Source organism: Oculina patagonica, chromosome 9 (assembly GCF_052425735.1).
Source record: "Oculina patagonica isolate OP01 chromosome 9, crgOcupat, whole genome shotgun sequence".
NCBI classification, from domain to species: Eukaryota; Metazoa; Cnidaria; class Anthozoa; order Scleractinia; family Oculinidae; genus Oculina; species Oculina patagonica.
In genome coordinates, this window is record NC_135766.1 from 18,936,051 (window position 1) to 18,948,045 (window position 11,995).

The following is an 11,995-nucleotide window of genomic DNA, read 5'->3' on the forward strand; positions in this document are numbered from 1 at the left end:
TCGTACATGTACTTTGTTGTACATGTCGTAACTCCACCAACAAGACTAGTTTTGGCTTAAATTTCAATTGTCTCTTTTGTTACTTCTCGTTTCATAAACTCGTTCATGAAAACAGAACGCGATTTAAAGTTTCACAATGGACAACAAGACGGACTATTACCCTACTGACTGTTGGAAAAATGGAGTTTCGCCGCACAGAAAAAATTTCGAGACAGATTCCTTCGACGAAATTAGTGTTGGAGAAAGAACCGCCCTCGAGAAATCCAGCGATTTCAGGAATAGCGGTGAAAGAAAATGGAAGAAGCAAAATAACTGGAAATTTGACGACGATAATGAGAATTATACTAGGGCCGCCAAGCGGCCTGAAGTAATAATTCGGATTATATAAACAGACGAAGTGAGAAATATATGAGAAAACAAATGGTAGGAATTTCCCAGTTAGTGCTTCAAACCACTTTTTAACGCTAAAAATATAAGGGGTACCCCCTTAAAAGCAAAACAAGGGCCTGGGTCTACCCATAAGGCCCTGGTGCCTAGGTCCCGCGGACCCATGATCCTTCGCTGGCTTTTTGACGCCGTGAAATAGACAGGCAAAGCAACACCCTATAAATACACCAGGGAAGGGTGAAGGGTGGGAACCTCATATATTTCTCACTTCGTCTGTTTATATAATCCGAATTATTACTTCAGGCCGCTTGGCGGCCCTAGTATAATTCTCATTATATTTCACAGACTCCGTTCAAAATATATGAGAAAACAAATGGTAGTTTTTAACGCCACTTGTATAAGCAATTAAAAAATCATAACACAGCCAGTTTCCAAGTAAACTTAAATGAGAGGAAAAACCTCGATGTCAGTGTAGAACGGCTGTTACATCTACCTTGAGGAAAAAACCTCCATAGCAAGGTTTAAATTAAACATGGGATAACAGTAAAATGTGCTGAATGCAGTTTAAGCACAAGACCAATAGGTCATATAATGCAAAAAGTAAGTGTGAGAAATTTACTGGCGGCTGCTATTGTAGAAGCAACACACACTAGCATAGCTTTTAAATATGACTGTCTATTCCTGCTGCACACATAAAAATTTTCTAGCCAGCCCACAATGCGTTATAACGGTTTGTGGGGCAGTCTAATTGAAATTAACAACTAAACGGTTGACAGAATGTATGTTCCTAAAAAGATAAAATAACTAAATAGCGTTCAAGACATTATTTGGGAGAAAGCTTTTTGCCTTGGTCAAAGACGGGCAAAAAATGCTTCTGTAGGTTTGTCTGAATCGAGCCTGAAATATCAGATTTTCTAAGCATAATATAACATATAGCGAGTAAGAAAGACACCGCAAAAAAAACTCCGTTAGGAGAGTTGAGGTCTTATTGAGATAAATGTAAACTCAGGGAGAACAACTTCCTGGCTGGGTGAACTTAAAGTGTTAGGGGCTATAGTAGCTTTTTATAACAATGAATAACGTGTGTACTACCGCCCGAAAACATACACCCATTTGCCGCGGTTTTGCTCAAGGCGATTTCGCCTAGGAACTCCGACAGACGCGGCGCGGGCGGATTTTTCTGGATTTACCGACGTCTGCCGCGGCAAGTGAGGCCGCGGTGTAGTAAGTTATAACGGCAGTTTCGATAGGCTACAGATACGCTTGTGTTATGTTCAAGAACGTAACATTTGCCGGTGTGATACCGTAATCCCTTGCTTGGCAAAAAATAGATGGGTTCCAATAAACTTGGTATACGTGACATACACCAAAATAAATAATTATTATTATTTAAAACGACTTTTTTGGATAATTGTGGACCCAGACTTCCCTCTTGCTTTCATAGCAGATGTCGTTTTCTCGAAGGAGAAGTTTGTTTAGTTAAAACTTCTGTTTTTTTTTGTTGTTTTTTTTTATAATTAAAAAGCCCAAGCTTTAAAATAAAAACTGAATGAAAATATGCTTGAAGTGGTATAAAATAATAGCAACTAATTGAATTACTCAAGTCGCTTAAAAACAAGGACTTCACGCATTCCATTTAATTTGGCACTGCAAAACTGTCCACATTTCGCTATGAGGGAAAGTTTTTTACGCCAAAAACGCATTTATAATAATCAATTTACATTACACCATGTAATGTAAACTTATGTAAACTTTGAGGTTATGGAAAACCCTTTAAGCGATTTTCTTCTCTCATGATCTGCAGTCATCTGCTTCTAAACGTGAAATAAATGCGACAGGATACTGTCTTAAGTTTCTGAGTTTAATGTCGATCTGACAAACAAACAAATAAACATTTGGGTATTCGCCAGGTTCACTTGTAGGCTTTTATTAGGACCGGAACGCAAAAGGCGAGAAATATACAGGCATTTGCCAAATGGCTAGTAGAATCAGAACGATAAGATTTGATAGCCATGGGCTTCGCGATGTGATATTCCGCGAAGCAGACAGTGAGAACAGTGTAGAATCTTGCTGCTTTTTCCTGACGGAATGGTAAAATCACTAACATTGAAAACAATTATGAAACCCAGTAAGAGGGTAAGCACCGATGTTGGAATATGACTGATTTTCCAAGGTTACTTGTAAACCTTAAGACTGGTGGAGAGCCACTTCAGAGTGTTTTGACGACTTCCTTAGTTGCCGAAGTCAAAGGTTTATAAGGACTTGAATAGACTTTCACTTGAAGAAAGTTGAAAGAGGCTTAATCAATTCTGTAGGGCCAAACACAGGCCGAATGGGCGGGTCTTGAACCGGAACATATTCCCGTACGAAAAAATAGTCAATTTTGAGAAAAACTCGTAACGAGAACTGAAATGAACGAGTCCTTAAAAAATGTACTTGACATAAAAACTCCTGGTAAAAGCGACGCTTTTAAGCAACTGATGTTTTCCGTCTGGAAAGGTTCGGTACAATGAACTTCATTTGATCGGGTCTATCACTAGACACATGGGTCCTAGGTTTTTGGTACCAGGAAAACGAGCTTCCGTGAAAAAAATCGTGTCGTGAAAAGGGAAATCTTTCATAAAGATCCTTTTCGTGGTAACCTATGAAGTGCTGGAATAATACAAGAGCCTCCTGACCCGATACGTGGGTAAAGGTGGAGACATATAGGGATGGTATATTAAAAACCGAAGGCTCATTTCTGAGAACCCGCAATGATGTGGAGAATACACGGTACGGTTTTGGGGCGATTTTTAAGTCACAAGGCGCTAGGAGTAATTGTACTGTGCGAGTCTAATTGACTTCACCTTTTGACCGTCGTCAACGCTAATTCTGGCAACTAAGTTTGGAACGGTGCAAATACACATATCAAGTGGATTGCTAATTGGTCAAGCTGTCTCCTTGATGTTTGCTACAAAAGAAGGAACTATATAACTTTGTTTAGAAAACTATTGACTGTATAATGTGCCATATCTTTTCATCTCCCTTTTTTGGTGACAGCTTGAGGGTAGCTCTGCAAGGGTTACGACCTGATTCAGGCTGCAAGAAACACTCTGTTTGCAGAAAACAAAAAGAGCCATAGTTGTAATTTTGAACAAATTTACTGTGGTAAAATTAAGTTTCTATTTATCTGTCTGATGTCTCAAAATAGACAGAAAAGCATTTGCTCTGCCAGCAGGTAAAGCTTGCAGCATGGTTATCACATAAGTTGGACCTCAATCATACACCAGGGGCACCATACATGGGGCCAGTGGCATTCTAGAAGTCAAGGCAAACAATGAACATTGGACCTTGTCCCTTTCTTGGACAGAATATCTCATTCAAAGGGAAACTTGATTTGACAATTGCTGATCAAGTTTTGGGAGCAGATAGTGCATCCACTTGAGGAGTTCCCAATCTTCCAGAATAAGAAGATATTGCTTATATATAATTATATATATTTGCAAAAGTTAGTATCCACAAATTTGGGGAAAGAGGATAATGGTTTCCAGGAGGTTGACTTGGAAGTGAGTCGAACAGACCATTATCATCACTGTAATACTGTACTTAAGTTTGCAGCTTCGTCAGATATGTCTTATCAGACTCTGTTTGTTTCTAAATGGTCTCTACGAGTGCCATCATTATAAGACTGCATTGAGTTCCCAGCTTCTTTAGATGTCTATCAGACTCGGTTTGTTCCTTAATAAGCTCGACGGGTGCCTAAAATAGGCTCTACAGGTGCCTGAATAGGCAATATTTGTGCCTCAATGGGCTCTATTGGTGCCTCAATAGGCAATATTGGTGCCTGAATAGGCGGTATTGGTTCCTGAATAGGCAATACTGGTGCCTGAATAGGCGGTATTGGTTCCTGAATAGGCAATATTGGTGCCTGAATAGGCGGTATTGGTTCCTGAATAGGCAATATTGGTGCCTGAATAGGCGATATTGGTTCCTGAATAGGCAATATTGGTGCCTGAATAGGCAATATTGGTGCCTGAATAGGCGATATTGGTTCCTGAATAGGCTCTATTGGTGCCTCAATGGGCTCTATTGGTGCCTCAATAGGCAATATTGGTGCCTAAATAGGCGATATTGGTTCCTGAATAGGCAATATGGGTGCCTGAATAGGCTCTATGGGTGCCTAAATAGGCTCCACAGGTGCCCGAACGGGCGCAGCAAAGTCCAAATGACTTATCGGTCGCCAAAGGTTCGCTGAACTTCTATCCTGACGAGTCATTAGCCATAATCGACAGATCATCAGACTGAACTTGTTCGCAGCGAATCTATTCGCTCGTAAAGACTCTCGAGCGAGAGAAGAATCTCCTGAAGAGTATCATCGTCTTCTACGTGAAAGGTCTTTGCGTCGTTTGGCAGGACCATTCATCACGTATTTCAGGCAGACGCCGAAACAGTTTCGGCGGGAAGATGGCGACCAGCAACGAGTCCTTCTATGCGACTTTGTGTTGCCAAATGGATATCTTCAGCGATGCAATATATCTGAAGAGCGACAAAATATCGCTAAAAAGAAACCTGCTGTGCCAAAAACACAGAGGAATAGCCTGAAAAGGTAAAAAATTAGCAAAAATACAAGATAAAGGGCAAATACTTACCGTAGGGTTTGAAGCACAAGGAAAAAAAGCCAGCGAAGGATCATGGGTCCGCGGGACCTAGGCACCAGGGCCTTATGGGTAGACCCAGGCCCTTGTTTTGCTTTTAAGGGGGTACCCCTTATATTTTTAGCGTTAAAAAGTGGTTTGAAGCACTAACTGGGAAATTCCTACCATTTGTTTTCTCATATATTTCGAACGGAGTCTGTGAAATATAATTCGTCTTTTCAAAGAAACAATCTCTGGCAGTCAAAGGATTCTCAGAGCGTCACCTCTGTTGGACAAAACCCAAGGCAAATTTCGCAACATGCTCTTCGTTTTGATTGTATTTCGGAACAAGATGAGTTGAAGCTTTGTGAACATTTCAACGATAAAAGTGAAGACCTGCATGGAAAAGTTCAATTCCCGAGCATCGTTGCCTGTAACAGCGCAACGAAGCAAACCAAACCAAGTGACTATAAGTGGAAAAAGAAAGCGAGCTCGCTCGAGGAAATATCATTACCAGTTTTAACAGGAAAGTGTCTGTCTCCTAAACGCAAAAATGCAGTGTCTTGCTTGCCTTTATTAAAAAGCTCCAGTTCGTTGCCGTTGTTAAGAAATTCAGGCTTTGTAAACATGGTTCATGAATGTGACTGTCAACTCATCAGCCCAGCTGAGCCGGTTGTGTCAAGTTCTCCCAAGCTGACGAACTATCCCGAAGGTTTGACGGAGGCAGACCGAAGTGAAGTAAACTCTATTCATTGGCTAGCGAAAAAAAGTCGTCAAAAGTCGCGAGCGTTACGAAGAAAATACGACGGGCTTACATCGCCGATAAATTTTGATAGATAAGAGATAAATGCAGGGATATATGGAAGAAAGTTGGTATATGTCGCTCAGGCCAAGAGAGCAGATTTCTGTTTTATTCAGATGTGGAGCTGTTATTTTCCTGTGTTTCGACAGGCTGTAAATTCAGCGGCTGCCAATGTTCACAACTAAGTTTGCACTGTCCATATATTGCACAATATTTTTGAGTAGAATTCAGGTATTATAATAAACAGTTTCCGTATTTATTCGATTAAGCGCCCAACCTCGAATAAGCGCCCACCTCGAATAAGCGCCCACCCTGAAGGTAGGAAAAGTTAATAAGCGCCCAGCCTCGAATAAGCGCCCACCCTCCACCCCACAAGAAAACTGAAGTAGACACAAGAGACACAAGAGGAGTATTGATTATTAAAATTGACTAAGTACTACTAAGAAGACTTCCCTCATGACCGAGTTTTCTTAGTATTTTACGCAAACTTTCAATTAACAGTTAAAAAGTCTGCTTTGGTACATCTTCATGTTTTGTTATTATTTATTGTTTTGTTACGAAAATAAACTTACTTTTGCTGAAAATTTAATAAGCGCCCAGCCTCGAATAAGCGCCCACTCTCAAGGTCCAAAAATTTAATAAGCGCCCAGGGCGCTTAATCGAATAAATACGGTATATTAATTGCAAGTTTTATTTTGGGAGAAGGTCAATGTTACCTGAGCAAAAGCCTGTTAAATCAGAGACAGTCTTGAAAGGTAACCAGTGAAGTTGGAAGCACTCGAGTGAGATTTAAACGAGGACGTCCCCCCAGGTTCTGAGCCCCTTGACGGAAAATGTAAACCTTCAATCAATCAATCAATCGATCGATCAAACAATCAATCAATCAATCAAAACTTTATTTTTTACGAGGGTGACACGTTATAGTTTTTCAACTAATAAATTTGTGGTCCTCTTAATGTACAAAAAGTTAAAAATCTACTATAAACAATCTAATTTAAATTTTTGTTAAACTAATTAAAAAATCGAAATGTAAGTTAAAAATTTAAAAGCTAAGCTGCAATGTTAATCCGAAAATTATTACTAAAATATCTCAATCTAAAAATTATTATCTTAAAATGTAGTAAAAATCTTATTCTTGAGCTGACTTAATCTAAAATATTTGCACAAAGCATTCTTAAGGACATTTTCAGATGAAGAGGCGCACAGCGTAATGGGGAAGTGATTCCAACATTAACTAGTCGTTGCAGAAAACGTGCAACCTCTCTCTTTCGCTCTATTTAATCTTGTCGGTATTAAAAGTGGTAAAATTCGCGCCCCCTGTATGCTTATTGTGCTGGCTGTTATTTAGTCTTAATAAATTCTTTATGTATAACAGGCAAGCACCCATAACCCTTTCATACACCTTCCATGGAAAACGGTGCCCTTTGGTGCTGCCTCCCTTTCCTAAATCTTTTCCCCTCTTCCTACTTCCTTATGCTTCAATCCCTGTATACCGTGTACCTCCAGTTTGTAAAAAACCCCTTTCAGGCGGAGCGTTCCCACCCCGAGAGATGGAGGGAGGGAGTGGTTGCACTCCATATAGTGGGAGAAAATCGAAATTAAAGAACAATTCGCCCTTTTTTCGATGTAAGATACTAACAAAATAAACGTATCACGTTAAACTAAGGGACGGACCATTATTTTATTTGAAGATGCGCACGCGCAAGCTTGTATAATTATTCCTTCCGGTGGTGGATAACACCTCATCGAGTTAAAACTGAATAACTGTATAACTTAGAGCAGCCATTCCAACCATTTGGCAAATTATGATGTTTTCACGGATTGTATTCATTTATTGTATTCATGACGTTGCCATGGAAGCCACGTTTGACATGCACATTTTAGTCAATTCTCGACTTTTGGACATAATTATTCCTTAAGGTAATTCCCTGGAAATAGAACTGATCATAGATTTCCAACCAAACTTTGCCAGTTGGTTGTTTACCTTAAGGGAAGTTAAATTTTGAAATAAAAAAGGGGGGTCACCGTATTTGTTTAGGAGCAGGAAGACCTTGTATTTACCATACAATTCCTTATATTTCCTTTGCGAGTACTGATGAAAGTACACGTTTTCGGTGATAATGTATTATTCTGCCATAGAAATTGATCTGTATTCATTTTATAGAAATAATTTGATAGCTTCTTTCGAACTAAGAGAAAAAAATGATAGGTCACCGAACTCGTTTACGAGAAAACGATGATTTCTCTCTCTCGCGAGACAAGCCGCATAGAAAAAAGCCGCCATTTTGTTTATGTGCGCGCGCTTATTACGCGTAAAATTCTGCGCAGTAAGGATGCGCAATGCAATACTAAGGAATCACCTTAAAGATTGAACTGTAACCAGGATATGACATAATAAAAATGTAAAAAGCGTTCTCTGGTTAAAAAAGTTTAAGAAAAATATAAGCTTTCGGCTATTATACTATAGCCTTAAACGAATGTCGTTAAAGGCTATAGTATAATAGCCGAAAGCGTATATTTTTCTTAAACTTTTTTAACCAGAGAACGCGTTTTACATTTTTTTTATAATTATTCCTGTAAACCAGGAGTTTTTTCAGTTTTCTGTCCTACAGCATGACGTCATAACTATCATTACCGTCTCGACTTGTAAAGCAACACTGGAGCAGCACTGGGGCAATGCTGTGGCAACACAGGAGTAACACTGGAACAAGCTCAAGGCTATCTGCAAACGTATCTAGAAATGCCTTTTTAGAAAAAGAACTTAAAAATTTTCTCCGGAGCCGTTTCAGAGCCACCTCAAATTTTCCAGAAGTTAAAGTGGCTCTGAAACGGCTCCAATTTTTTTCACTTTGCAAAATATTGTATCCTAACGTGCTGATCATCATTCAATAATAAAAAATGGGGGTCACTGGACTCGTTTTTGAGTTATAAGGCTTTAATAGGTTATATCATTGCCGTGGTTACCAATAACGTCATGAAAACAACCACAATTTGTTTATCAATGATCGGGCACTCGTTCGATGCCATTTTTGTAGCAGTAGCTGATAAATGTTTTTAGCACTGACACATCAAAGTATTAGTGCTGGAAAGTGCTGGGAACTGTTGTGAGCCTCCTTAATTCGATTTTTTGGATTGGCTGTTTGAAATATGAAATTTTGAACGGAAGTCAAAAACACTATGACTCTCGCACACAGTTAGTTTGTAGAAACATTACGTCTGCATAAAGACCGAAAGTCCTAGAATCTAGAAAATCTGTTTCTCCAGAACAATTCGAGTCTCGTGCCAAGGCCCTACCGGCACACGGTCAGAGGTTGCGAAAGAGCCTTACATTTACTCATTAATGGCGCAGTAATGACGTAGGCTCTTGACAAAAGGAACAAGAAGATTGCAAACTTTCTTGTTTGTTTATCGTTGTCTTGAGAGAACTTTTTAAAAGAAGAATACAAGGACGACTCGCTTTCGTTATAATAAGAGAGCCTCTTAAGGCTCTATGAAAAATCCATAAAATCTTTTTTTTTTTTTCAAATATGGTTATTAAGAATTATAATTTTATTTCCCATCATTTACTCAGGCCACATGAAAACGCTTAGAAGTGTCGAGGATAAGGTAGAGTTTTGGAATCTACGTATGTGCAAAACTGCTATGTAAATTTCATAAGAGGAAATGTATTAGGAGCCACGTATCGACACGTACGTTAACAAAGGGTTTTCAACAATTGAACGGTATGAAACAAAGTAGTTTACAGCTAATAACAATTACAAGAATTGAACTGGCGGAGTAACTAGCTTCTAACAACTTCCTAGTTATTTTGTCATTTGTTTATACGTGTCATAAACGAGCTAGGTTAAAAGCCATTTAAAAACAGCAAATACACTCATTCTACAGATCAAGTCGTGCATACCACAACCCTGTGAAGACATGAGTTTTTCGTTTGTGAGAGAGGAAGACGACGAATTCGAAGAAGATATTTTTAAAAAACACAGAAAAGACGCCACAGGGGTAGACGAAAGCTGTGCAAAGGAAGTGATTATTCTCGGTGGTAAGCTGTTGTGTAGCGACGTTTATTCCTTAATGGCGAAGGCTCCGGGAGAACTTCACCACATCGAAATCCAAACAGATCTAGAAACGGAAAAGTTCACAGATGCGCTCCACGATGCCAACCGTGCTTTTGGGCGCAAGTTGAAGAAATCACGTTCGTTTGTACAGGAGCAAAAACAGAGAAGAAAACGTGACAAAACTCTAAAGCAGTCCAGTTCTGAAAAGAGCAAAGAACATGCAAGAGATTCTGTTTTGAGTAAAAAGGAGTTCAACGAATTATCTGTATTAACAGAAAGCTTCGATACACTGGCCAGGACTGACTATCTCAAAACCAGATTCCCACCGATCTTTCAGGAATCTAAATCTCTGCTAAAACGGAAAAAGGAAGAACAAAAATTTCAAACTGCGACGAAGGAATTTCTACCGGCCCTGAACATAAAGGTGAACTTAAACGAGAAAATTGTAAGGCAAATCCAAGGATCGACGAATCTCCCAACTTTAATTCACAAGCAAGGATTAACTGTAAAGGCTCCACCGCCATCGCCGGAAAGTTTATCGCCCACTCCAAGCCTAACGAAGACCGATACGACATTTTCCGAAGCGTCTCCGGTTATTCCACGAAAGAAACCTCCGAAGTGTTACGAAGACGACACACCTCCTTCGCCGAGGAGACCGACTCCATTCCCGAGTATCTGGGGCGAAGACCGGTTTTTTATGATCAGTATTGGAAGCAATGTTATGAGTGAGAAAGCTAAAACTTATCTTGTTAAAGAAGAGCAGGAGTAAAGCTCAGGGAGACATTTTATAGAGTGTTACTTCATTTGGAATGTCTGCCAATGAAGAAAGAACAAATTGTACAATTTCTAAAGCAACGTTTGCGAATGTTAACGTTAACATTTATAAAGTCAAAGAGATTTCCTCAAATGGAATGAGAAAAAGAGATGACATTTTTACATATACACTTCTGTTTATGACTACATTTTCTGTTTCATTGTTCAATTTGCGCATTTGTTGAATTAGTAGTTTCAATGTAATTTAGTAAGTTCTTGTTTCCATTTAACGTGTTCTGCTGTAGCAACGAAATTCAGCAGAAAAAGAACTCAGGTAGATTAATAATTATTTAAACTAGCGTACTTATATTCGCTTCCAAAAACAATATGCCGTTAGAAAAGGACGTTTTAGAGAAAAACTAAAAAAATCAAATGACCATCGCTGGTTATAATGTAATAAATGACCGTATCAAAAACCAGTTTCGTGTGCTTGCGAGGGAAAACAAGAATATAGGACCCCTTTTTGGTTAAGGATTATCGAGTTTTCCTTCGTTTTTATCTTTTATTGTTCATTATCTAGATCTAGAAGGAAGGATGATATGGTAGTTATCGAGACTCGCCAGTCTGATACGGAATTTTGCTGAATAGAAAGCAAGCTGTCTTAGGTAACAACTAAAAGGCTTTTCTTTTTAAAAAAAATCTGTTTCGCCAAGAATAAGGCCGATGAGAAAAATCGTTAAATACAACGCACGTATACAGGATGTACTTGACGAAGCAAGGTGTCAATTGTTTTTGCTCTTAAGACAATTAACACCCAATTACCGTCTTGCTGACGTAACTGAAATTATTTTACAGCCAAAATGTTTGTGGCAATTAGCAGGTAAAGTTATCATTACATATTTCATCTTTTAAGACTTTCAGTTCGTTTAAAATCTTCGAGAACATGCCATAACGGGTTCGTATTCCTAAAAACGTGAGTATTGCTATTTTCAGGAGTAGTCAACAACATTGCTAACAAAGATGTTCAAAGCCAAAGAAAATATTTTAGAACTAATGCTAATATTAAATGTGTAAATTCATGAATAAGTATACCTGTTTATAAGTTTTCTGATTAAATTGCGAAGGATGTTTGTCGACCAACTTTCGTTTATTACAGTTAAGCCCAAAAAGCGCAATGCATGTAACTCGTCGTCGATAAAGGCTGGTTCTCATATAGTCGCCCCAACGATCGTTTCTATCGCCTCTGTCACTTTAATTCAAACCGTTTTCTTGCGATCGGGACGATTATATGAAGATTATATGATCATTGAAGGTTGCCATTGTGCTGGATCTAAGACTAAAATGATTGTTTTTCGTAGCTCTTCGCTCATACCAGGTGATAGGGA